At 57.3% G+C, this 27204-nt stretch overlaps 2 long non-coding RNA genes across 2 annotated transcripts; both read left to right on the forward strand.

Moving 5' to 3' along the window:
- Positions 1-954: 954 nt before the first annotated feature.
- Positions 955-10767, forward strand: LOC129148699 (uncharacterized). Its single transcript, XR_008555661.1, has 4 exons — positions 955-1022; positions 1245-1440; positions 8395-8538; positions 10279-10767. It is a non-coding gene; the product is annotated as an uncharacterized LOC129148699 (long non-coding RNA).
- A 1318-nt stretch (positions 10768-12085) lies between these two features.
- Positions 12086-24622, forward strand: LOC129148700 (uncharacterized). Its single transcript, XR_008555662.1, has 2 exons — positions 12086-12159; positions 24393-24622. It is a non-coding gene; the product is annotated as an uncharacterized LOC129148700 (long non-coding RNA).
- Positions 24623-27204: the final 2582 nt, after the last annotated feature.

The following is a 27204-nucleotide window of genomic DNA, read 5'->3' on the forward strand; positions in this document are numbered from 1 at the left end:
CTCCAGAGGCCCTGAAAGGCTGCTTCATCTTTTACCACCCATCCCTCCTGCCTGGAGCCACCTTCCTTCTCTCAACAAAACAAACCATCTGCCCAACTCGTAAGTCCCTTCCTTGGTGACGGCCCCCAGGACCCTGTTCTCACCACGCTGTGTGCCGTCGCTGCCTTGCTGCATCTCTCACGCGAGGGGGAGCTCTGGGCATGATCCCTCTGGGTGTTGGCAATAACAAGGAGTAGGAGGACACCCCAGAGCAGGGGTTCTGGCCCCTCACTTCCTGAGTCTCCCTGAGTGGGACTGGACAGGCTGGCATCAGAGAGCTCAGAGCCATGAGCATTGTCCCAGGGCAATGTCAAAATTAAATTAACATTTTTTCCATTCCCCCTTTATTGCAAGCATATTGAATGCTATTGCACAAACTCCATTTCTCCACTGGCTCCTCCACCCCCAGGATTCGTGACAGGTCTCACGCCACCTCCCCAAGCTAAACCCTCAAAGGTCCTATTGCCCTCGAGACGGAGCCAAGCACCAGCTCCAGGCACAGGCCAGGAGTCCCTGACCACCTACTCTTCCTTTTTCGCTGGCTGCCAGCCCTCCTGGCTCCCAGGCCCCCACCCCTCTCTGCCCCTCTCCCATAGCGTTAGGAATCCCGAAGGAGAAAAAGTTCCCACACCCACCAGCCATCAGCCCATGGCAAACATGCTCAGAACTCAGACACCAGGGCCCAGAGCTGGGAGTGCAGCTGGGGCTTCGATTGTGTCATCTTAGCAGATGACACAATCCAAAGAGGGCTAAAGCTCTGCTGGGATCGTTCATTCATTCCGTCAGGAAGTTCCTACTGAGCACACCCTGTACTCCAGGCCAGTGGAGACACCCAGAGGGATCATGCCCAGAGCTCCCCCTCGCGTGAGGGATGCAGCAAGGCAGCGACGGCACACAGCGTGGTGAGAACAGGGTCCTGGGGCCGTCACCAAGGAAGGGACTTCCGAATTGGGCAGCCGGTTTGTTCTGTGGAGAGAAGGAAGGTGTGTCCCACGCAGGAGGGATGGGTGGTAAAAGATCAGAAGCAAGAATCAGTGTGGTGCGGTTGGGGGGATGAGCACCGGATAGAACAGAAGGCGCTGGTGTTGGAGCTGGGTCAGGCGGACAAGGACCTGGCCACAGGGCGCTCTGAGGGGTCGTGGGCAGTGGGAAGCCAGGGAAGGGGGTTGAGCTGGGGCGTGGCAGAGTCCGTTTTGCTTTTGCAGGAGCTCCCTCTGGCTCCCCGTGGAGGGCCAGCTGGAGGAGCAGAGACCAGTGATGTGGATGTTGCAATAGTCCTGGCCAGCAAGGATGAGCTCGGAATGAAGGCAACGGCAGTGGGAGAGAACAAAGTCACGGGATCGCATGGATGAGGGAGAGGGAGGAGTCCAGGCGCTGCCCGCATCTGTCCCCAGGAATCAGGTAGGTGGTGTGGCCCTTCACGGGGAGGGGCGCCTGGGCCGGGCAGGGCTAGCCATCCCATCTGTGGACCGCCGGGACAATCCTCAGCCACAGTGGTTAGCAATTAGGCCACTGGCCGGGGGAGAGGGAAGAGGGCCTGGGAGGACCACCAGGACAGGGAGGGGCTCAGAGGGAAGCTCCGGAGGAGGCAGGGAGAACCCAGGGCCAGCAGGGGCGCGTGTCAGGTGGGCCGGTGATGGCAGGCTTGAGGGGGGGGGGGCAGCAGGGAGGAGCAGTTGAACTTGGTGACAAGAGCCCCAGCACCCATCCCTCCATCCGTGGAGGACTGGGGACAGAAACTGGACTGGAATGGGTGCTGGAGAGAGTGGGTAGTGAGAAAATAGGGAATGGGAAATGTAGACAACTCTGAAGAAACTTGGCTGCGGACAAATAAAGAAAGCTGGGGTGGGGGACCAAGAACGATATTTTTCATTTTAAGATGAGAGGAAATTGAGCCCGGCTGGCGTGGCTCAGTGGTTGAGCACCGACCTATGAACCAGGAGGTGACAGTTAGATTCCCGGTTGGGGCACATGCCCAGGTTGCTGGCTCCATCACCAGTGGGGGGCATGTAGGAGGCAGCCGATCAATGATTCTCTCATCATTGATGTTTTTATCTCTCCCTCGCCCTTCCTCTCTGAAATCAATAAAAATATATTTTAAAAAAAAAACAAGAGGGAATTGAGTGTAGTGATGTGCTAAGGGCTAGGAAGCATTTGCCATGGGCGAGCAGGAGCGACTGCTGGGGCGAGGTCTCTGTGTCCAGAGGACACCCAGCACTCAGTGGACAGCTTTTGGATAAGGAAGCAGGCACAGATGTCAGGAGCAGGCTCAAGCATCACACAAGCCCCTTCGTGTTAGGGACAAAGGGAATGGAAGGCCAGCAGAGCAGGGGCGGGGTTGTGGATGGGGGCAGGATGGGGCAGGACTCTCCATGGAGCAGCTTGTGTGCTTGGATTAAATGGGGGAGCAGAGGAGGGCCTCCCCCACCTGTGCCTCCGACACTCCCACCCTCTCCATCACCCAGGAGCACACAGAATGCTGGGAGAGGGCTGAAAGACACTGCGTGCTGCGTGGGGCAGGGCAGGAGTGTGGGCTGCAAAGGGGTCAGACGGAAGGCCGGGGCCTGGGCCCTGCCCAGCCTACCTCTGACTCTGCGTGCGACCAGGGGCAGCCCCTTCTGCCCCTTGAAGCCCCCACTTCCCCGCCTGCAGAATGGGGACTCGGTGTCAGCCTGCCGCCAGAGGGGTGCGAGGTGGTGCTCCAGGAACCTGCATCTCAGACCCGTGGGGTTCCGAGAAGTCAATCCTGTAGGAGTCCAGACTCCTAAAGTTCTGTAACATAATTTCTGCATTGCCACCAGGGATGGGTCCAGCAGACATCTCTTCCCTCAGAATTGCTCTGTCTGCCCATCCCAGCTGCCAACTCTCCTTTCCTCCCTTTTCCCCATCAACTCTGGGCACAGCCAGCCTCGAACACATCCCAAGTGAGCACTTGGCCGGCGGGGCCGTGATTCATGCCCCTCCAGCAGGCTTCGTGGCTAGCCCGCCCGCCAGAGTATGCAAGACATTCCTGGCCTGGCCTTGCTCTCAGGATTAGCGGGGCGGGGGCGGCTGGGGCTGGGGGAGACAGTGTTCTCCGTCTTCAGCCAGGCACGGGGCATTCAGGCACGAGCAAGTCTGAAGTGGCCGCCAAGCTGGCCAGCGGGGGAACATCATCCATAAACCAAGGCCACGTCTGGGACCCAGACAGCAGGGCTGGGCGGGGATATTCAAGGAACGCCGCCACCTGCTCCATGTCCAGGGGATGAAGAAGGGCCAGGAGTCTGAGGCAGGCGAGATTGCTCACCCCAACTCCCTGCCCTCTTTCCCCCACGGGCCCCTTCCCACACCTGGGATCCTGGCCCATCCCAACCCCACCGCCATGATCCCAGGCTTGGCTGAGTGTGAAGCCTACTCCTGGGCAGAAGAGCTCAGGCACCTCCAGTCTCTCTCCAGGTCCCCTCACCCCATGTTCCCTCTCAGGGATGTGCCTCCACCCTCAGACCATCATTTCAGAGCAAGATGTGCCTCTCTAAAAGCCAGCCTCCCAAGGCAGGGCTGTGTACACACATGCACACACAGAGACACACACAGGTACACATAGACACATATGCACACACAGAACAATGCATACTCACAGACACACATGCACACACAGAGACATATAGGTACATGCACACACAGGCGCACAGAGATACATGTGCACACAGAGACACATACATGCACAGACGCACAGAGACACACAGGTACACAGGTACATGCACACACAGAGGCACACACATGTACAGACACACATGTGCACACAGACACACACATGTATGCACAGACACACACAGAGACACGCACAGGTACGCACAGACACATATGCACACACAGAGACACACAGGTACACAGAGACACATGCACGTTGGACCAGTGTCCTAGTACAGGGCTTTGTCCCCCTCAAACCATCATCTCAGACCTGGGCTGTAACTCCCCGCTCAGACCAGAATCCCCGGTCTTATCTCTCCCCCAGGAGGAACAGGAGGGGGAGGTGGGGACCTTGGGCAGCGGGAGAACAGAGATGAAGGAAGGTGCCAGGTGAGGCTCTCCTGGTCCCTGGAGGAATCTATGTGCCAATGACCAGGATAAGCAGTTTCCTACTCGGGGCAAGAGGCCTGGGCTAGACCGGTCCCTGAGGGGAGGCTTTGTGGTGAGGTGACTCTGAAGAGGGTCTCTGGGCCTGTGGGCAGGGAGGGCTGTGCCGGGGCGGCTGGCAGCAGCTCTGCGTCTGGTGGGGGCAGCTGTGCCCTCCCCACAAGGCTGTGGCTGCAGCTGTGAAATGCCTCAGCTGCCTTCTCCAGGCCTTGACGCACTGTCCCCGAGGCAGCCCTCACCCCAGCCCTGGCCCTGCCATGCTCCGGGACCTTTCTGAGGCAGGTTCTGATCATCTAATATGGAGAACGGGGAGCGTCCGCCCTACATCAGGATCCTGTGGGTAGCGCGGTCACATTTGTGAAGACCCCGGCACACACAGCTGGCATGGAATCCATGGCATCCTCTTCCCCTCAGTTGGCCACAGCTAACCCCGGGTGACAACAGGGCCAAGACGCAAGAAGCAGCTAATGTGAGCCCAGCCTGTGCCTCATCCCACGTCCAGCACCAAGTCCTTCAGGAAGTCACGGAGGCAGCGCAGAGTGGTGGGGCAGAGAGAGAGCTGGCCGGCCTTGGGAGGGCAACCACAGGGGCCCTTGGGGGAGGACGGGTCCCCTTCCCCAGTAACTGGAATCCCTGGCACCTCAGGGCTTCCTCAGGGGTCCGTTCTCTCCCCAGAGGCCGAGGGTGGACAGTCCAAAACAGAGGCCCCGGGTTCCTGCCCTGGCCCCTGCTGGAGAGGGAAAGGGGCCTCAGCCCCACCCGAGTGGGGATGGATAAGGGACAGAGGTCAGAGGTGACGCGGCACGCTTCCAGCCCCAGTTCATTTCTGACCTAAGTGCTGAGACCTCTCCCCACGGGGGCACCCGGCCAAGCCCCTCGGAGACTGGGCCAGATCCGGAGGGCAGCTCAGCCCAGGGACAGAGCTCGCTCCCTGTTCAGTCCTTAAAAGTCCATTGGACCGAGCGCTACTCCCACTGTGGAGGGGCCTGTGTGCAGGGGCTGCATTCCCAACGTGCCATGGAGGGGGAGCTGACCGGCGGTCTCCCCAGAAAACCCCTGACTCCAAGCCAGATCCCGGGAAGAGACCACAGCACCGGGCCCTGGAGTGGCGGGGCAGGGGGCTGTGCAGTTAATGGGACTAAGTAAGAGGGAGGGACAGGGAGGCGAGGGGGCTCAGAGAGAGGCCAGGGGCTTAGTGGGCTCACTGAAGGGGAGGCAGGACCTCGGAGAAAGGGTTTTGAAGTGTGCTCAGCTGGAGACCCAGGCCCTCCCGCCCTCCCTCTCAGCAGGCTTCCTCTTGGCGGCTCTGCCACACAGCTCTCGCTGGCCCTCTGGCCTCCTGCCTGCTGGGCCTGACCACACTACCTGGGCCCTCTCCACCCAGGGCCTCAGTGAACTCCGGGACAGACGGTCAAGGTTGGACCCTCTCTGAGGACATCTGGAAAAGACCTGGGCAGTCGAGCGAGTGGGAGGGGGCTCCAGGCCCTGTTGGCAGGCAGAGAGGCACAGGGGCCCCTCCCTGGAATTGCCCTGGGGAGGGAGGGGCACAGGCTGAGAACCAGATCACTCCACACACAGAGAACCAAGCTGCTGTGGCTCAGCGCAGGGTGTGGGCTGGCCCCAGGGGCAGTGTCAGCTCCTCTGGCGGCCCAAGGAAACCCACCCAGAAGAGGAGGCAGGACCCTTGAGCTGGGCTTGCGGGAAGAGGAAGTCAGGTGCAGAGGTCTGGCCATGGGGCACTGAGGGGCTGTCCAGGGGCAGGTGTGTGACAGGTGTGGCAAGGAGAAGGACACAGGAGGGCTGAAGACGTGGACGGGCGCTGTCATGTATAGCCTGGAGAGTGTTACAGGATTTTATCTTAAAGTAGTAAGGGAATACCCGAAGGTGTGTAGGCAGGGGAGAGACTGCCTGGGAGAAGGTCCCCAGCATTGACATTCTCCCTGAGGAACAGAAAGGAAAGAGGGGGCTGCTGGGAGCTGTTCACTGCAAGATTGCCCTCTGCCTTCTCAGGCCAAGGGACCTTCTGGACTCACACACACACACACACAACACACACACACACACACACACACACAGCTCATCCATGGAGGATGCACCATAAAAGGGGGATGGGATGCAGTCATCCTCAGGCTCTGTGGAGATCAAGGGTGAGACAGGCTCCCAGGCCCCAAGCTAAGCTAACAGGGGCTATGGGTCACAGCAGGACCCATTCCTCCCCACCCACCACCCAGAAATGCAAGTTGCCCTGGAAATACTGTTTAGGTACAAACACTTCTTCAGGAGATGTGCTGAGGGGAAAGGGTTGAGCAGGCCATCTGGGGAGAGGCCAGGCTGTGCGGGCCGTGGAGAGACCCTTTCTGGTTAGCAAGTGGCCCTGGTCCCTGGGGAAGGGTGGCCAGAGCCAAATCTGCCTTTCCCAGGGCCAAAGGGAGAGTAGGGTTGGAAGGAAGAGTGACAGTGAAAAGAGAGTCCTGGACCAGGGTTCCAAGGGCAGGATCGCAGGGCCTGCTCTGCTGCTGGATCTGGGCCTCAGTTTCTCTGTCTGTAAAATGAACGCATTGTCCCCACAGCTCCTTTGACTCTGGTTTGCCACCTCTCGTGTTCTCTGCTGCTGCCAGGGCCTCCCGTAGCGGGAGAGGGATCCTAGGCCCTTCCCACTCAGCCCCTTGCTAAAGCCCCCTCTGCCACCACCCACTTCTCTCCTCCTGGTAGCCAGTGTGAGAAGGAGCAGTTGGTTGGGTATATGAGGGTGTCACCAGGGGGCCAGAGCTGAGGAAATAGCCTGGAAGGGCAGGTTAGGGAGGATTTGGAAATTTTTAGAACCTTGACAGCTGGAGCCCCATGAGTCAGTGGGGCAGATGGAAATGATTAGGGGACTGGCAAGGAGGCGCAGTGGGCGGAGACAGGAACCAAATTAGCTCAGAGCCCTGTGGCAGGCGGCTTCCTCTCAGCCTCGAAGCCTCAGGGGTCCAGGGGAAGCCTCAGGGGCCCCGAGACTGCTGTGCGTGTTTGGAGGCACCAAGCCAAGCTGTTCAACCAAGCTCATGGGCTGGAAGACAAGGAGGCTAGAGGCGGGAACCCCAGGGAAGAGAGAGGACACCAGGCAAGAGAAAGGCATGGGATCCAGGACCGGGAGCCTCCTGCTATTGGCTCCTCACACCTTCTGTCCAGAGGAGGAGAGGTTCTCAGTGTCTGCCCCTCATGTCCACTTTCCCTTCCAGAGGTTCTCGGACCACCCCCAGGGATAATGCAGACAGTCCCTCCACAATCCAATCCAATACTCCCCTCCTTGGGAGGCTTCTCTGTGTCCCTCAAATTGTATCTCATCTCTAGGGCAGAGGAAAGCAAAGAGTAAGCCATTTTCCAAAGAATTCCATTCTAAACTATCTAACAAGCCCCTCCTAGGTAAGGCCCATGCTAGGTTCTGAGGATTTTGAGAAAAGCCCATTGAGTCCCTGCCTTGAGAAATATACAGTCAAGCAGATGGTAGTGGACAATCAGAGTGCCTGAGAATGAATGACCCAGCAGAGCACCCGTGGCAGCTCCCAGGACAGGGAGGCCATGAGGTGGGGCTGTGGAGAGCAGGGCCTGGGGTGGAGAGGCTGAGAAGGAGGGTCCTCGAGGTGGGAGGGAAGCCAGGAGGAGGCAGGAGGGCACTGTACCTCACTGCTCAGCCATTCAGATTGATGAGCAGGGAGGCCCCTGTCTCCATGGAGCAGTGAGGTGGGAGGCAAATCAGAGTGGATAGAGGATCTAAGGCAAGAAGAGGAAGTGAAGCCTGGCCGGCGTGGCTCAGTGGCTGAGCGTTGACCTATGAACCAGGAGGTCCCAGTTGGATTCCTGGTCAGGGCACATGCCCAGGTTGTGGGTTCCATCCCCAGGAAGGGGTATGCAGGAGGCAGCCAATCAATGATTCTCTCTTATCATTGCAGAGCTCAGCTACAGGGGTGGGAGGTTCCTGACAGAGGTGAGTCCTAAGGAGGAAGGATTGGGAAAGCTGGGGACATCCATACAGCCTGTCCCAGGGCCCTCCTGGTGCAGCAACAGCCACATCAGCCAACCCTATGCCCACATGCCAGCCAGCAATTCTGCAGATCACCACAGTGCTCAAACACGAGCATGACTGTGGGTGCCACAGCTAGCTTTTTCCAGAGCATCTCAGGGCTCCATTTCTCCTCAACCATCCTACCCATCCTCTCAGTGCTCAGCAAACATTCACCGATAGCCCCTCTCTTCCAGGCCCCTGCTGGGCTCTGTGGCATGGAGGTGCTGGCCTACAGAGGGAGACAGATGGAGGGTCCTGGGAGCCATAGCTGACATCTAGAAGAATGGACCACTCCACCGAGGAGGTGGGGACACTGTGGTAAAGAAGCGGCTATGGAGGTGAGTCTGGCCCCGGGAATTTGCCGGGCAGGAGCTGTCATGGGCATAGAGATGGGGGCTCCGGGGGGCCTCACAGAGGGTGCAAGGCAGGCCCAAGGAGAGTGCAGAGGTGGGCAAGGTCAGAACATCAGCACTGAGGACCTGGAGGCACACGGCTTGTCAAGATGTTTTAAGCAGGGAGGATCTATGTTGTAGAAAGATCATACTGGTGGCCTGTGAGCAGCCCAGCATAAGCCTACACTTAGTGGCCATACATGAAAAAGAGGGGACAGACACAAGAGGGGCTTAGGAGGCAAAACCTACAGGATTTGGTAACGGGGCATTGAGGGAGGTAGAAGGAGGCTTCTGGGAAGCAGGGCGGGGGGGGCAGAGGTGTTGCAGATGGGGAAGGAGGCAGTGGGGGAGGAGCAGATTTGGAACCATCGCTGAGCCTCCCTAGAACCTAGCGGCTTTGCAGCGTCTGGGACGTCTCAGTCAGTGATGATTTCCACAAGGACCATCAGCACAGAGCTAGAAACGGAAGTCTTTCGTAGGGAGGAAGGATCTGAAACACAAGGCCAGAGGGCTCACGATGTTCCCATGGATGTGATGGGGAGCCACTGGAGGCTCTAAACAGAAAAGTGACAATAAAATTTAGGAGAAATATTTGAGCAGCAGGGAAGAGGCTGGGGCAGAGGAAGACTGGCAGCAGAGAGACCTAGGATGATGGTGAAATGTCCCCCCAGAGGCCAGGCCCACAAAAGTGGCCAGCGTAGGGGTCATAGAGCAGGCCTGGGAAGCAAAATGATCTAGGTGTATGGGTCACAGTGGATTTCACCTTTTTTTTAAGTTTTATTTATTTTATTTTATTTTATTTTTAAATATATTTTTATTGATTTCAGAGAGGAAGGAAGAGGGAGAGATAGAAACATCAGTGATGAGACAGAATCATTAATTGGCTGCCTCCTGCATGCTCCCCACTAGGGATCGAGCCCGCAACCCAGGCATGTTCCCTTGACTGGAATCGAACCCGGGACCCTTCAGTCTGCAGGCCGACACTCTAACCACTGAGCCAAACCAGCTAGGGCTGGATTTCACTTTTTACATAAGTGGTGTCTTGACAAGGTGAGTCATAAATTATGCTTATGCTGTTGCTTTATGTCAAATCCTATTTTAAATTACTCAATCCAAATTTGAAATTAGCCCTAGCCAGTTTGGCTAAGTAGATGGAACATCGGCCCTCAGACCCGAGGGTCCCTGCTTCAATTCCGGTCAAGAGCACGTACCTCAGTTGCAGGCTCGATCACCATGCAGAAGGCAACCAATCGATGTGTCTCTCTCACATCCCTCCCTCCATTCTCTCCACAAATCAATGGAAAAATATCCTCAGGATTAAAAATAATAAATGAATAAAATCTTTTTAAGAAAATAAAATTTGTTACAAAGCTACAATAATCGCCCGGCCAGCATGGCTCTGTGGTTGAGGGTCTACCTATAAACCAGGAGGTCACAGTTCGATTCCTGGTCGGGGCACATGCCTGGGTTGCAAGCTGGATCCCCAGTGTGGGGTGTGCAGGAGGCAGCTGATCAATGATTCTCTCTCATCATGTATGTTTCTATCTCTCTCCCCATCTCCCATCCTCTCTGAAATCAATAAGAATATATGTAAGACAAAACAAAAAAGCTACAATAATCAAGACAGTGTGATACTGGCATAATGAAATAAACCATTACATTTATGGTTAATTGATTTTTCACAAGGGTGCCAAGGCCATTCAATGGGGAGAGAAGAATCTTTCAACAAATGGTGCTGGGACAACTGGATACACACATGCAAAAGAATGAAGTTGGACCCCTACTTCACATCATATACAAAAATTAACTTTAAATAGATTGAAGACCTAAATGTAAGAACTAAACTGTAGGACAAAAGAAAACATAGAGGTAAACCTTCATGACCTCAAATTTGGCAATGGTTTCTCAGCTATGGCACCGAAATCACAAGTGACAAAAGAAAAAGATAGATGCCCAGCCAGCGTGGCTCAGTGGTTGAGTGTCAACCTTTGAACCAAGAGGTCAAAGTTCAATTCCCAGTCAGGGCACATACCCAGGTTGCAGGCTCGATCCCCAGAGTGGGGGGTGCAGGAAGCAGCCAATCAATGATTCTGTCTCATCATTGATGTTTCTATCTCTCCCTCTCCTTTCCTCTCTGAAATCAATAAGCATATTTTTAAGTGAGAAAAAAATAGATAAATTGGATTTCATCAAAATTTAAAATTTGTGTTTCAATGGACACTATCAAGAAAGTTAAAAGAAAATTCACAAATTATTTGCAAACATATTTCAAATGACTGAAGAGAATAGGTTGTATAAAAGACTCCTCTTGGAAACTTCTTCATGGCGGGCGTGGAAGGGGGAGACCCTTCCCAATATGCAGAGTGCAACCATTCTGCCCTGTCCTTCATGGAGTAAGTTTGCCCAAAGGGGATCTGCCCATATAGGAAATTAGGGAAATGAGAATTGGAGGAGGGTGGGAAGAAGCAGGGACCCTTGTCCCCAGGGCAGTCACAGTTCTCTGGGAACTTGCTCACAAATTCCCCAAATTCTCCCATATTAATTTTAGAACAAGTCTTCGAAACCCGAGGAGTCTAGGGGACGACCTGGCGCCAGTTCGGGCAGCTCCCAGAAAGGGGACAGCGTGAGGGAGAGGCTGTCTGGCCTGGCCTCCTGTCCCAGCCAGGCCTTGTCCATGGAAGGTCATGAGAGGCACGAGCCAGGGACAAGCCCCGTGCAAGGCGTGGGCCCGGGCAACGGGCCAGAAGGTCCTAGGGCCTGAGGTCTCAGTTCCCACTGACATCAGTGCAAGGTGTCAGGGGGCCTGATTCATCAGGGCCGGGGCTCGGGGCCAGCCCTCTCCTGGGGGGTGAGCATAGCAGAGGTATGAGACAGCCCCAGCCAGGCAGGAGGCCCTGGGCTGGGCTGGACACGGTGACTGTTTTATAGAATTAGCAAGTGGGACCTGCCGCAGGGGGAGGTGGAGATGTCATTGTCCTGGATTCCAACAGGCGCCCCCCCCCCTCCACCCCCGCCCAACCACTTCTGATTCACAAAATTAATTCCAATGGCTAGAGAGAGGAGCCTGTCAGCAGGGCCAGGGGGTCATAAACACGGGAAATATTAATAGCTCCAGCCAGGCTGCCTGGGGGGCTGGGGGGCCTGCCAGAGGGACTGACTTATTTAGTCTCCTCATTAATGATGTGGAAAGAGGAGAGTTTACCCAAGCCTGGGGCGGATGCTGACCTACATCAGGGCAGGGATTGCCCAAGCTGAGGACAGACTGCGGGGGTCCGTCCAGGGCTTCATTTCCCCCAGAGAGGATTCCTCTTTGCCCTGCCAGTGTGCCCCTGGCCACACAACCCGGCCACATGTGAGTAGGTGCACCAGTGAGGATGGCTCTCCTTTATGTACAGGGGGCTCAGAGGTGATTCGTGTGAGCACATGAACACACGCACACCTCTGCACATTCCTGACAACAGGACAAGATGTACCTCCTCTCTCCAACCAGGAGGGCCCAACCTGGGAATGTGGGACCAAGCTGGGGTACAGAGTATCGAGCCACTTCCAGAGGTGTGTGCTGACCAGGTGAGGATGGACTCCTTCCAAAGCAAGGCCCCTGGCCCTTCCTCCCAACCTCATTCTGCATTTAATCAAGTCTCAGGACACTCAAAACTGGGAGCTCAAGAAAACCCTATTCGTGCACGTGCATGCAAACACACACACACACACACACACACACACACACACACACACACACACATCTTGCTACATCTCTGAAACGCACTCCCCCACACACTTAGCTGGGTCCACTCTGTGCATAGCCCATCTCACTAAGGGGAACAGAAATCAGTGCAGTTGGTACACTCTGCCCCCTCCCAAGACCCTTAGATCCTGAGAATATTATTCCAAATAGACCTCAGGGCCCTAGCATCAGGGGTCACAGACAAAGGAGTTTGTGAATAGAGACAGCTGGGAAAGGGTTTGCAGAGAATGGGTTCGGAGGCATGCCCAGGGCCCACTGTAGACAGGCTGGGAGAACCCCCGCCTCCCCCCTACCCCCAGCTGCATGGCTCTTAGCTGCCAGCGCAGGGACAGACACAGACTGGCTGGGACTGGCAGCAGTGGGGCTGGGAGCCTGCCGAGTCCCGAGCTGGAATGAAGGAGAAACCTGTCCAGCGATGAGATCAAGGAGATGGCACCAGTGTCTCTCCAGGGAGCTGAGCTCCGCGTCCCAGGACATTCCAAACTCTGCGAACAAAACATGGGGTGGGAGGCCGGCCAGGCTGGGCCTGTGCCAGGTGGCCCCCCACCCTTCCCATCAGCAGGGGGGGCCTGCCCAGCAGTGGGACCGGCTGGGAACATAGCATGAGCTGCTGGGAATGCTGCCCACACAAGTCGCCTGGGGACGCAGCGTCCAGACACCTGCCACGTTCCCTCGGCAGGGTGCCACGTGTGGTTATCTGCCCAGTCTCCTCGGAGCCGGGCCTTGTGTGGAGCGCTGTGGACCGAGCCGGCACATCCACCTGCACGACGCTGTTCCGCTCGGCAAACACCTCCAAAGCCGTAATTACATTTAATAGCTCCTGGAGGAAAGCCAGGCCTGGCAGGTTTCCCCCGTTGTGTAGGAAACTGGGGCCCAGGGTGGAATTTGGGCTACACAGCTATCGAGGGGGCGATGCAGATTCTCACCCAGGACTGCTGCCTCCCAAGCTCTTTCAGCTCCACTTTGTACAGGCAGCAGGAGGCCACGGAGACCCTGGGCTCCATCTCCCTGGCCAAACCCTAATTCCATACAGAGCCTCAAAAATCAGCAAGTTCAATGCCTTTGCTCTATAAATAGGTAAACTGGGGCCAAAAAAAAAAAAAAAAGACAAGCGCTTGCCCGAGTTCAGAGGACACCAGAGGTAAAGGTGAAATTCTGATGATGAAGTTCACAGGAACTATGCCAGGAAGCTGCTTCCAAGGCAGCGGGACAGCAGCCAGTGTCCATGGCTCGGAGGTGGGGAACAGAGGGGAAATCATGATGGTTTCCTGGAAGAGGTTTCCTCCCCAATAGTCCTCTAAGCAGCCAACTCAAATGACCCTAGGTAGGGACAGTGATATCTCAACAAAAGAAAAATTGCAAAGAAGAATCAGAGACCATTGGGGTGAGTTCTAACTGCACGTATGACCTTGGGACTGTCCCGTCCCCTCTCTAGGCCTCCTTCCCCTCTCCAGTCTCATCAGTACACTGGGGGCACAGGATGCTGGCTCCCACTGTGATGTGCCAGCTCCGACGCTCGTGGTGCAGTGCTCTGAAGTCTAGCCCAGGGCTGGCCAGATACTGACCATCATCACTCAGGAGACCTCAGGTTCTGGTCAGTGCCTGGGGAAGGCAGGGGGCAGGTTGCCCCAGCTTAGCTGGGATGTGAGGCCTGGGGAAGAGCAGGGTAAAGGCTCAGAGATATGAGTAGTGCTGGCAGACGCTGGAGGAACAATGAATGAACAGGGAATAGAAAGCATGGGCGTGAGTGGCCAGCATCAGCAGCTTGGACCATATTCCATAAATGATAGGAAACTGAGAGAATTAAGTAAGGTCAGATTGACCATGACATGGGAGACACTGTCTTAGGGAATGACGCATCTATGTAATCCAGCAGTGGCCATGAGGCTGCAGCAGAAGTCGACTCAGAGGTGGAGTCTTTCTCCCCCATCCACCCTGGACTGTGGGCCCCTCAAAGATAAGGGAAGGGTCTGGTCCCCAGGGCAGGCATCAGGAGGCAGGGTGGGCCTGATGGGCGTGTTCTGACCCTGAGGGAGCCTGGCCATCACAACCCTCTGCATGGAAGGGCCATCCCTGGGCGGGACCAGGTCATGCTGACCGAAGGCACATCTGGCTCCCCAGGCTCCTCCCAGGGGCCACAGCTGGCAGTGCAGAATGGTTCCCAGGAATTATGGTTCAAATGTCACATGAACGAAGACAGAGCTTCAAGGAGGAATGAATGATTCATCCTGGCCCAGCAAAGGCTCACTGAGCACCTACTATGTGCCAGTCTTGGGCTGGTGTGGGGGCAGAGAGTACGGGATGCCCAAAGATCCATAAGCCATGGAGCCCCAGGGAGACTGGGCAGTGGGCACCTGCCTGGGGGAGGACCTGGAAGATCATGGCCGTGGCTGGTGGAGAGGAGATGGAAGGAGGAGAAGGGGCAGGAGGACCAGTGGCTGGAACTGCTGGGGACAGTAGAGAGCATGAATTCATGAGTCTGCAAGTGAGTGGGAGGCGGGGAAGAGGGGGGAGAGGGCCCAGCAATACAGTCCAACTCTGGACTAAGACAGTTACCCCAGAGCCCACCTTCCCCCCCAAACCGCCCGTCTTGTCAGGTTTTGGTGGAGACACAGAAGCAAAGCTATGGGCCATTTTCACCTTCTAAAAACCACAGACATCTGACTCTGGGCACCAGAGCCAAATTTCTGGGAGAGAGAGAGGCCCTGTGGGCGCTTCGCCTGACGTCAATTGGGGCTTCTCTTTTGTGTCTGCGGCTTTGACAGGAGGAGGCCAGATCAGGGGGCTAAGCTGAGAGAGCACGAGAAGGACCAGAGGCCAAGCATGCGCCTGCCCTTTTGACCTGTCTTCCCTGTGCAAAGCCCTGGTCAAGGCTGTTTGGCCACCCTGCTGATGAGCGGGGCAGGTGCCAGTTCCTAGACAGAGGCTGGGAGCATCTGAAGTCGGCGCCAGAATCGGGGCCCCTCACCCAGCCTCATGCCGGGGCCCTAACGTTAAAGCCACACCCCATGCGGGCTGGGAGGCTCCCTTTGACTACAGAGGTGGCGCCATCGGCCACTAAGGGACAGTAGGTGCCCTCTTGGCCACAGACCCCCCACTCAGTGGGCTCATAGGACGGTTTGTCGTGCTGCCCTTCCTGCCTCCCCGTGCCCAGTCCAGGCCCTCCCTCCAGGCCAGAGCTCTGGCAATGGCCCCCAATTGCCCTCCCACCTCCAATGCTCTTGACACAGCTGCCCTCACTGCCAAGGCCAAGTCTCTGCAGCATGGCCCAGCTCTCCGACACTGAGCTTCTTGGGCAGGGAAACTAAGGTGGAGAGGGCTGAGGGGCTACCTGGTACACCCTGTGTCCCCGGGTCCAGCACAGACATTAAGACACATTTTGCTGAAGAGAGAACTAGACTGAATTGCCTTCTCCACCCGCCAAGCCCAGCTCCAGCCCTCCTTCTGCCTTTGGGCCCCCTTATGAGGCTTTAGTAGTCAGGGGCCAGCTGGGGGGCGGGGCGGGGGAAGGGAAGAGACAGTGGGGAGAGGACAAGGATCGCCTTCGACACATTAGCTGCCTCCATCGGCCCCACACAAGGGTTCTGTCCCAGTATATACTGGAGTGCCTAATCTGACAATATGAACCTTGGCCTCAAATCCAGAGTGACCCCAACTGAACACGACCCCAAATAGAATCCCAACTCCACTCCCAGACTGAACTCCAAGCTGAAATACAGGCCTACCCTTGAGCCCAAATCAGATTGAGTTCTGACCCTAATCCCAATCCCAGGTTAAACCCTGATCCTGACCCCGGCCCTAGATTGCATCCTGAACCTGACTCCAAGGCAGAGTCCTGGCCCAGCATAAACAGCCTGGGAAAGACTCTTAGGATACCGGGTCCCTCTGAATTCGAGGGGCATCCAGCTATGGGGAAGAGAAAGATAGTAGAGGCCACTGACATGTTGTGTCTTCCTGGCCATCATCACCCTCCCCGGCCTCAAATTTATCAAATCATTGAGCCTGCCTGCCTCTGTGCAAGTTGATGGGATGAAAGAAGGCCTGGGGCCCTAGCCGGTTTGGCTCTGTGGATAGAGCATTGGCCTGGGAACTGAAGGGTCCCAGGTTCGATTCCGGTAAGGGGCACATGCCCGGGTTGTGGGCTTGATCCCCAGTGTGGGGGGTGCGGGAGGTAGCCTATCGGTGATTCTCTCTCATCATTGATGTTTCTATCTCTCCCTCCCTTCCTCTCTGAAATCAATAAAAATATATTTAAAGAAAGAAAGAAAGAAAGAAAGAAAGAAGAAAGAAAGAAAGAAAGAAAGAAAACCTGGGTAGGGCCGTCCTGGAGGGGATACTGGACCCATACACCACCTGCACACAGGTCTTTCAGGAATAGTGGCCTGGCCCTGGGGGCTCCCGATCCAGAAGGGACTGAGATCTGGCCTTGAGCCTTCCTCCATGAGATGCTGACCATGCCTGGGGCCAGCTGGACCAGGGCCACAGCCGGCAGAGGGTACAGCTGCACAGGGGGCTGGAGCACGGGGGCCAGGGGCTCAGCGGTGCAGGAGCCCCCAGTCTCTGGGCCTCGCCTACTAGCAGGAGGTGCAGGGTGTAGAGAAAGCAGCCCAAGTTCCTAGGGTTGGCTGGGTATTGCAGCACCGGTCTGAGGGGCCGCTCCTCCTCTCCCCAGGTGCCTTCTAGTCCCTGAAGCCAGGGTCAGGGCCCTGGGGAGGCCCACCTGAGCGCCCTCCCACATCGCCCCGGTCCCCGGCCTTGGTTCCCACCTCACTGTGAGAACGTGTGCTTGCAGCCGCAAAGAGATCAGCATGAAGGAATGTGCTGTCCAGGGGCCAGCGGACAGGATGGGCCTGCTGGAGAGGGAGCGAGGGAGGAGAGCTCGGGAAGATCGGAGCTGGGAAGGAAAACAGAGATGTGCCTCGGCCGCGGGCCAGGCAGCACCGGCCCAGCCATTGTTTCCAGCCCCACAGGTCAGGTGCACTAGGCCCTCGGCCAAGTCCCAGCCTCTGCTCGGTGCGGCCCCAGACTTTCCCTAGGCTCGCCTGCCTCCCTCCTGTCCCAGACCCTGACCTCCAGAAAGAAGGCAAGCCTGGTCCTCCATAGCCCCAACCAACTCCTCGGACCACTGTCTCTTGGCATATCCCCCCTCCCCCCACCAAGATCCAGGCCCTTCCCCAAGTCTCACTCTGTCCAGACCTCCCTTGTGGGAGGAAGCTTCTGGTTTCAATGGCCTGATAAGCTAGTCCATATGTAGGCCTTAATAGCTGATAATGGCTTAGACCTGTGCTCTCAAAGTGTGGTCTCCAGACCAGTAGCATCAAAATCATCTGGAAATTGGTTAGAAATGCAAATTATTGGGCCCCAACCCAGACTTACTAAATCAGCAATTTACGTTTTAGCAAGCCCTGCAGGGGCTTGAGATACACACTCAAGTTTGAGAACCACTGACTTAGAGTGTGACCCTGGTCAACTCCACAGATGTTGATAGAAATAATAAGTAATTGAGTGAATGAACAAGCAAGTGGATGAGTTTCAAGAGGTCTGGTGTTATCCCCAGGCTTGAGTAGAATGTTTTTTTCTTGCTGTCCAATCCCCAGGGACAGTTGAGATCTGCAGACTGAACCAGAGAAGGACTGTCCAGCTGGACTCCCTCTGAGATGGAGCAGGCTCTCAGGCACTCTCACCTCCAAATAGCCCATCCAGTGGGTCAGGCCTGGAGCCCAGGCAGACTCAAAGTGGACCAACCAGTTAACGGCAAGGGGAGGTCCAGGAGGTCAAGGGGATGTAGTGACAGGAGTCTGGGGCCTGGAAACCAGGCAGGAAGGCAGAGTTATGGAAATCCAGAGGCAGGTAAGAGGGTCCCCCGCACGTGGACTCTCAAGTTTGGTCCAGGACTCTCAAGCTTGGGAAGAAATGACGAGAGGGACCCTGGGAGCAAAGCTGAGCCTTCATTACTAGAACTAGAACACAAGATTGGATGCCGCGCACCTGAACATTGAAGTTAGCTCTTTCAGAAATCGCCTACCTAAGGTCAGGCTGGGCCCCAGAGCCTGGGGCAGAGCTGAGACTACCAGTGTGGTCCACAAACTCCAACTGTGGGGAGGGACAGGGAGCTGCGGGGTGAGAACCCAGCATGTTCTGAGTCTTGGTAACGTATCCCAAAATCTGGTCTTAGTGTCAGATCTCTGTTGGTGCTGGGATTGCCCTTTCCAGAACTTCACACCAGCTTGACGAGGGAAGCCCTCCAGCTTTCCCAGCTGCCTGGGTATTACCCAACCGTGGCCATGGTTGACTGCATCATGGCTTAGTATTTTCAGAACAAGTTAAGAGAGATGAACAAGGTCTGTCCTGACCTACTTGTTCTGTCCATCTGCCAGCTCATCTCCCATCAGTGCCAAGGAAGAGAGGACAAATCCTGTGGCCAGACCTCCACACTGATACCACGGAACCTCCTGTAGCCAACTTCGTCCAGTGTGGAAAGGGTAATTTTCCACTTGACATAAAAAGAGAAGCATCTTCAGCCACAGCTGCCATCTCTCCCTGAGGTGTCCTCTAAACCTGTGTGGCCCATAGGATGTCCCCCATGTCCTGAAGGATCCCATGGGGAAAATGCTGCACACCAGGGTCCCTTCCTAGAAGATCAAAGTCTCTATTAACAATTAAAGGCTCTGAGAAGTCCTGCAAGAGAGAAGCCTGTCTGACTTTGTTGAGTCCAGTATTTCCCCAGCTTATTGGACCCAGATCCTTTTCTTTTTTTTTTTTCTCTCTCCCAGAACAAATATTCCATGCAAAACGGCATTGCCCTCTGCCATCTTGACACAGGTGGGCTTCTTCCTGGTGTTCCAGGTACGCAAGAAGAAGTAAGGGCAGTGTCTCCTTAAAAGGCTCTGGGACAGAGACAGCAGGGACTCTGGAGGCTCACAAGGGCTCAGCATGGACATCCGTCTCTCAATCTACAGAAGACTATCTCCAGAGCCACTGTCCCCAAAAGAGGTGTCATTCAGTCGATGCCTCTGAGGAGGGGCGTGCTTCACTGAGAGGGGAGGTTGAGTGCCTGCTGCTCATGGAAGAGAGAGGCAGAAACAGGCTGGAGGACCCGGGCACCAAAGGAACAACTGGCATCTCCCAGCATCCCCCAGGGCAGGGATAGCCTCATCCTTTCGTTGGACTTGAACCAAGGACCAATTCATATCTCTACCTGACTACCCAACCCTGCCCAGTTGGGCTCCCCATCCTGTCTTCTCCCAGTTCTTCTGCATCTCCCAGGACCTGGAACAGCCTCCCGAGCTCCACCTGTGAGCTTTGGGGCTCCCGTTCCCTTTGAGGTGAAGGGGAGAGAAACCCTGCATAGCTCCCTCCCTCCTGCATAGACTCTTGGCTGCCTTCTGAAGCCAGACAATACAGGGAAATGTTTGCACCCAAACAACTCCGAGGCTTCAGGAACTGCCCGACCCTGCCCAGGAAAGCAAACTCCTGCAGCTCCACCCTGCTGCCCCCTCGGTCTGGGACCAGCGACCAAAGCTGGAGGGGTGGCCCAGCAGAGAGGTCACCAGAGCAAAAGGGGTCTTAACCTCCCCGGCGTGGTGAGAGGGAGCTCGGTGGCCTCCCTCTAGGGACGGGGGCTTTGCTGCCTGCCTAAGTCAGCAGGGAGCTCTGTCCCTGACTCTGGGTTACACAAAAGCCAGATTGTCAACATTTATCTGGAGAGCATGGCTCTGGATTAATCTGGCCTGGAGATAATGAAAATAGCACTTTGATGTGATTTGAGAAATGTATTAATTCATTCAACAAGCATTTGCGGCTCTCGGGTTTGGGGCCAAGCCCTGTGCCGGGCACTGGGGATCATGGGGTGGATCAGCCCCCATCCCACCCTGGAGAAGCCCCCAGTCTAGGGGAAGAGGTGGACACCCAAAATGGAACACGAGGGCCGGAAGGGGGACCTCCTCTACTCCAGCTGAAGCTCCTCCTGAGAAATGCCAGCCTGGTGTTGGCTGAAGTAAGGGCTCGTGGGGTCGGTGCACACACGGGTGGGACGGGCTGGGGGCCCATCACCAAACGCACCCGCCGCCGTGGCCGCCGGCTCAGGAAGCCACAGGGTCAGTGCAATTTGTAAAAGCGGAGGTCCCGGTCCCCATGTCTGATAAAGGCTGAAATGCCTTCTGGCGGCTCCCCTCCCAGCAGCCCTTCCCATCCGCTCCGATTCTGCCCTCGCCAACCCCAACACAGCGCTGAGGTGAAGAACTCCAGGTGCCAGCCAACAAATGCTGTGAAAAGCAACAAGAAGAAAAAGCAGACTCGCTTCTCCTTGATTGTTGCCACACACACGTCCACACGTGACATTCCTGTGCTCGGACCTCTGGGCGCATCAGCTTCCTGGTTCCAATGGTGGGGGGGGGGGCGGGGGGGAGAGAGAGTCAGTGACCCCAGACCCCAAACTCGACCCCACTTGCACAGCGGCCTGCCCCTCCTCACTACCGTTGAGGAAACCGAGGCTGAGAGCAGAGGGGAAGACGGAGGGGCAGGCTGCTGGGGACAACTCAGGTCACGGCAGCCAGCCTGCTTGTCACAGCCCCTCACGCCCACCTCGACCAAGTGCCAGAGACTGCGTGTTTTTGTCTTTCTTGCGGGGGGGAGGGGTGCGGCTCACACAGCCTTGAGTGATGAGTTAAGTGACAATGAATTTGAACCACATGGAGCCCAGGCTTAAGGGGAAAGTGTTTTGGTGAAACACAGCTGGGATTTCATCAGTCCCCACCCCCCAGACAGTACAAAAATAGTGCGGGCCAGGCAGGCTCTGACCCACAGGCCTGGCCCAGTTTCGCCACCCCCTGTCCCGGAGAGGCTCGGAGTGGCCTCTTTCCCTGAATCCGGGTTGCGTAATCTTTCCGTGTTGTTTTGGTCGCCTGTTTGTTGACTGGCCTGGTTTGTCTGGGAGCATTTGCTCCCTCACAGGGATCCCGCTCTTGGCCCTGGAGAGAGGGTGAGGCAGGAAGACCCTCTCTCTGTTGGTCAGGAGGCCCGTGGGAGCCTGTGTGAGGGCAGAGCTGGGCTGCCTGGGAGCTGCCCAGGAGGGGCTGTCAGTCCTGCTGCCTCGGGAGGGCGGGGGGCTGACGGGCACTGGGCACTAGGTCGAGAGGTGGGCTTCACCCAAGCAAGAGCTGGGAGGTCCCCTCAACACTGCCACTCCAACCCCGTTCCTCGGAGGGGGAAACTGAGGCCAGACGCAGGAAGTGAGTGATCTGAGACACCTGCTTAACAGCACAACCAGGAGTCACCCCAAGCAAGGACTTCTGCTTCCCAGGTCAAGCCTAGCACCAAAGAGGCATCCAGAGTGTTTGTGGATTGAGAGAATGATCAAAGCCATCCACCCCCAATCCTTCACTCAGAGGAAGGAAACGGGGCGACTGGGCCCCCCGGACACACCTAGAAAGTCCATCCTGAGTGCCTATTAGTAATAATCTTTCTCCAAAGGTGCATGGTGGGCGCTGCTCCTGGGGCCTCCCAGGCTTGGGGTGGGGAGGGAACACGGATAGGGCCCTCGCCGGCCCAGCAGCAGGGCCCGTGGGACAGCAGCTCCTGAGGGAACGAGATGCACCCGCAGTGAGGCCAGGGGCTGGCTGTTGGCATGGCGAGCGAGATGGCAGCACCCCAGTGAGGGGGTCGAGGCAGAGCTCTCAGCCACAGCATCCCTCAGACCAGCCGGTGGAGCCGCAGGCCTGACAGTCCAGAGTCACATCTGGAAACCTCGGCCCAACCAGATGCCTACACCAGGGCTGGACCCTGCGCCCCGGAGGTTGGGTGACGGGTGATGGCCCTGAGTAAGCACGGCTGCAGGGCTGCAGGTGTTCCATGGCCACTTGGAGAACCGGTGTCCAATCCCAGGGTCCTATCCCAGCGTCCTAACCCAGCGTCTCATCCCAGCGTCCTATCCCAGGGTCCTATCCCGGCGTCCCATCCCGGCGCCCTGTCCCAGCGTCCTGTCCCAGCGTCCTGTCCCAGCGTCCTGTCCCAGGGTCCTGTCCCAGCGTCTCATCCCGGTGTCCCATTCCAGCATCCTATCCCAGCATCCTATCCCGGCGTCCCGTCCCAGCGTCCTGTCCCAGCGTCCTATCCCAGCGTCCCGACCCAGCGTTCTATCCCAGGCTCACAGGCAGGTCACAGCCTCCCAGGTACTGACCAGAGCACTGAGTCCCAGGGAGACCCGGGCCTGGGGACCAGGACCAACACAGAGCAGTCGGTCGGTTGGGCACTGGGTCTGGGTGGCAGCAGAGGGCTCTGGCTCTCCTACAGCTACCAGCTGAGCCATAGCTGCCCCATCTGCAACTCCAATAGCGTAAGGGACATCAAAGGCAGCACTGGGTGTGGGGAGGGGCATGAGAGGTCAGAAAGGGCCACAGGCAGTTCACCTGGAGGGACCATGGGAGCAAGGGCCTTCTTTGTGGTCTGAGGCGGGGTCACCGAGCCCACCTCCCCTCTCCCAGCACTCCCAGCCTGAGGGTGGGGTGGGGGGAAAAGGAGGTGCTGTCAGGACTGAACCAGCAGCTTCCTACTCTGCCCAAACTCAGCAATGTAAAGTCAAGTCAACCTGGGTCTCACCAGAACCATCCTCGACTCTCTCCTCAGGCAGGGGCCCCCCAGGGAGAGCCAAGAGCCCTAGGACCGCAGCACAGGGCCTGTGTCAGTCCTTCCTGCCTCAGTCTCCCCATGCAGGGTCAGGCTGGGTACCTCAATCGCACACAGGAAGTCTGGCCCGGACCTGGCCTTGCCCCATGCCGCCCCCGGCCCTGAGGACCCTGGGACCCAGCCTGATTAGAAACCCCTGCTGGCCTGGCTGCCCTCCCGCTCTTCAGAGAGGGTTTCCGCTCCTCTAGCTCCATTGTTCTCCCCCGTGGCCCTGGGCCAGCCCCAAGGCCAGGCTGAGCCGCTGAAGCCAGCCAGTTAGGGAATGGGGGCCCCAGGCCCGGCTCTGGGAACCCTGGCCCTATCCCAGGAGCTTGGGGATAAGGGGTTTCTTCCCAGCCCTCTTGGCAGGGTTGGGAATTAGGGGCTCAGGATGCGGGGGTGGGGGTCGGGTCAGCTGACTTATCCTCTCAGAGCCTCAGTTTCTTCATAACATGGGATGACAGAGACAGCTCCCTGCCACAGCAGCGGGACTAAGTGAGATGTGACATCATGGGGAAGTCCTCACCACGGTTCCCGGAATGAAGGAAGCGCCCAGTGAGGGTGGCTGCCCTGTTAGTGCTGGAGGGGCCGGGGCTCTGGGTGGTGGGAAGGTCCCTGTGGGACAAGGAAGATCCGTCAGAAAAGCCCAAAGACGATGCCAATAGCTCCAGAATGCCCTCGCCTCCTCTGCTGCTTAGCTCCTCAGGCAGTCAGATGGCAAGAGAAGGAGAAGGAAGCCCCCCTCCACACACACACACACACACACACACACACATACACACACACACATACACATATACACACATATACACACATACACACATATACACACATACACACATATATACATACATGCATATACATACATACACACACATATACACACACACATACACACGCACGCACGCACGCACACACGCACATACACACACATACACATACACACACACACATATACACAGAGCCCCCCAGCCCTAGGCCTGGAAGCTCTGGGTGACGCTCCAGACCGTGCCTGGGCCTCGGGGCCAGGTTTTCCCCAGGAGACAGCGTAGAGCAGATGCCTCACAGGTCCCCACAGCCCAGACTCCTGCCTTCCGGGGGGAGCCAGCGGGACCAGCTCTGCCGCTGGCCAGTGAGACCCAGATACTGCAAAGCCTGTTTGCACTGGAACCCTTGACAAGGTGGAGGGCTACCCCTGGCTGTCTGCACATCTTCTCTGAAGGCCTGGGGGGCAGAGCAGGGTGGCCCCTGGAACAGCCAGTTCTGCTGCTCCTCTTGGGCTTGGGACAGCAGCTTCACTTGTCAGGGCCTAAGGCCCATCCTTCTCTCTGCTCCGCTCTGTGCATCTCCCTCTCTCTCTGCTGTCTCCCCCATGCACCCTGCTTGCAAACAGGCGATGAGGAGCAATGGTTCAGGACACAGGCTTTGGAGGAAGACTGCCTGGTTTGAATTCCAGCTCTGCCGCCCAGTGCCTGAGTGGACCTTAAGCCTCCGGTTCCCCATCTGTAAAATGGGTCTGTGATAACAACAGGGAGGCTGGAAGGAGTTGATACAAGCAAAGCCCTCGGAAAGTATCTGACCCATACTGAACACTCAATAAATGCTAGCCCTCGTTATTTTTTATTTGTGTCTCCGTCTTGTATGCGTGTTGACTCATATTTTCCGTGGGCAAGGAGGTGCAGGAGGAGATATGAAACTCTGTGGTTTAAAGTGCCTGTTGCTCCAGGGACTCCGGGCTGGAGGCTACAGCAATAAAGGATTCCTTTCAATCGGGGCCAGTGATGCTCTGATAAAGCCTGACCACAGGACGCAGAACAGCGGGCTCTGTGCTCTCCCTCCGGGCCTTGGAGGCCGGGCCGGCACCGGAGCTGAAACCCTTCTGGGCAGGGAGGCAGCAAGTCCCTCAGCCCAGGCCACAGGCTGGTGACACTTCTCTGCGTTCCCAGCGCACTTCTCCCTCTGCTCCCTTCACCACCCTGCGTGCCAAATATCCGGCCTCCACCCCACAGCTCTGTGTACCTTCTGTCACAGGAGGCTCGGGGTCTGAGGAGGCAGCATCTCAGAACCCTCGAATCTTGGCACGCTGGGGCTTGAGCATCCTGCCGGGAGGTTGTCTGGCCCAGCCTTTGGCTTCTTGTGGGACTGGCCTCTGCTGTCTTCCTGATGGAGGCTGCTTGGATTTCTCCCCACCCCCACCCCCACCCCATGACGGAGAGCTCACTACCACAATGCAGTGACGTAGGCTCTCACACGCTCTCACCCATGAGGGTCCTACGTCCCCGGTGAGATCATAAGGGGAGCTGTAACCCCACGGGGGAGGAGTCAGTCCAGGACACCGCTGGGCGGTTCTCTCCAGCCCAGACCAGCCTTCTCCCTTGGCCCAGATGCTCTGTGTTTAGCCCACGGTGTGTATCTGCCCCAGTCCGCTGCCCAAGGTGGTCTTTCCTGCAGATCAGCCCCAGTTCCACTGGGCATCTTGCTTTTCCAGGTTCTCTCCTCTAAGTCCGGGGCGTCAGGGGAGACAGCTGGCCCCCATCCTTCTAAACACAGATACTGGTAGAGAAGGAGGGAGAAGGAAAACAACAGCTGAGCACCTTGTGTGGAGTGGGCTTTGTGTCGGGGGCCCAGGGCAGCCCCCCACAGCTGGTGGCATACCCTACAGAACCCTAGGCACGTCAGGAGGGGGGCGGGCAGGCAACACTGAGGGCCCCGGAGGCTCTTTTAAGCAATGCCAAGGGACTGCGGGGTGAGTTGGTGCAGAGTGGCAGCTGTCACCACTCTTGGCAGGGGACATGTGTCTGCATTATGTCAAAACTAAGCTATTCCCAAGGCAGTCCCCAAGAGAATCCCCATGAGCTGTGTCATCCAGAAAGGAAGAGTGGACCCTCTACACACAGAACCCCTCCCCAGAGCGGGAACCCCAGGCAGCATTGACTCCGTACCCAGCCAGGCAGGGGGTGAGGCAGGGCGGCCACAGGGCTCCAGCCATCCAGATGTGCAGCCAGCATTCCTCTGTGGAGACGGTCGGAGCAGCAGCCAGGGGCCCAGATGGGTCTCATTAACCTGGGAGCAGGCTCTTTGGGGCCCAGATGCTCTGTGTTTAGTCGGCTAGCCGGCTTTGGGCTCCAGATGTGGGCCCGGGTGGGGGAGGGACACAGCTCCAGATGTGTGCAGTCTGAGCAGGAGTGGCTGTAGGCTCAGCTGCAGCACCTGGACCCAGGAAGCCTGAGGCCTTGGGGGCTGGGCCAAGGGGTCTCCCCACTCACGCCCTTTCCAGCACCCTAACCCCAGCCCACAGGCCCCAGGGCCAAGAGGGGTTCAGGGTTCCCAAAAACTCTGACTCAGGAATCGCAGAGCCCAAAGGCTTATGCTCCATTGCTTGAGCCCAGGCACCTGCCCGGGGTCGCACAGCCAGGGACGGACAGACAAGCCCAACAGGAACAAGGAGTCTGAGGTCCCTTTAACCACAGGCAGCTTGTGGGGGACACTTGCGGGCAGATGCCTGCCTCTCCCCATCCCCACACAGATGCTCTCAGCCCCACACCATTAGGCAACCTGGACATCCTTGGCTGAGCCGTGGAGGAGGCACTACCCTGACTTCAAGGCAGGGTCTGAGGGATGGGGCAACCCCAGGAGAATCTTGGAGGATGCAGTCTTGCCCTGTCATCACCCTGACCTAGACAGTGCTTCTCCACTTGGGAAGCGGAGGGGCAGGACCCCAGCTAGGCCGACCGCTGACCCCCCACCCAGGCATTCAGCCGCCTAGCTGAGGTCGTCAGAGGCATTCCCACTCACTGGGCACCCCCATCTGCCACCGTTTCCCACAGCTCCTCTGTGGGACGGGGTGTCCCCAACTCATAGGTGGCAGCTCCCAGATGATCCAGCCTGTCCAAGGCCACCAGCCAGGCCAGGCCGGGCTAGAGGAGCAACTAGGGGGCCTGCCCTGGCCTGGGCTTGGTCCGGGGCTCTGCTGGCTGGGGGCGCAATGGGGTGTCTGGAAAAAGCATTTCTAAGGAACACAGAGGAGGTGCCCTCCCAGGGGCCTGGCCCTCCTGTCCCCATAGAGCATATCTGCCCCCCATGATGGGACAGATGGGAGAAACCCAGAGACCCCTGCATTGAGTCCCGAGACCTGACCCGGGGGCCTCTCACCACCCAGGGGCCTCCGCCCAGGGAACTGGAAATCTCCCAGCAGCCCCCTCCTC

The sequence above is a fragment of the Eptesicus fuscus genome, chromosome 4 (assembly GCF_027574615.1).
Source record: "Eptesicus fuscus isolate TK198812 chromosome 4, DD_ASM_mEF_20220401, whole genome shotgun sequence".
Lineage (NCBI taxonomy): Eukaryota > Metazoa > Chordata > Mammalia > Chiroptera > Vespertilionidae > Eptesicus > Eptesicus fuscus.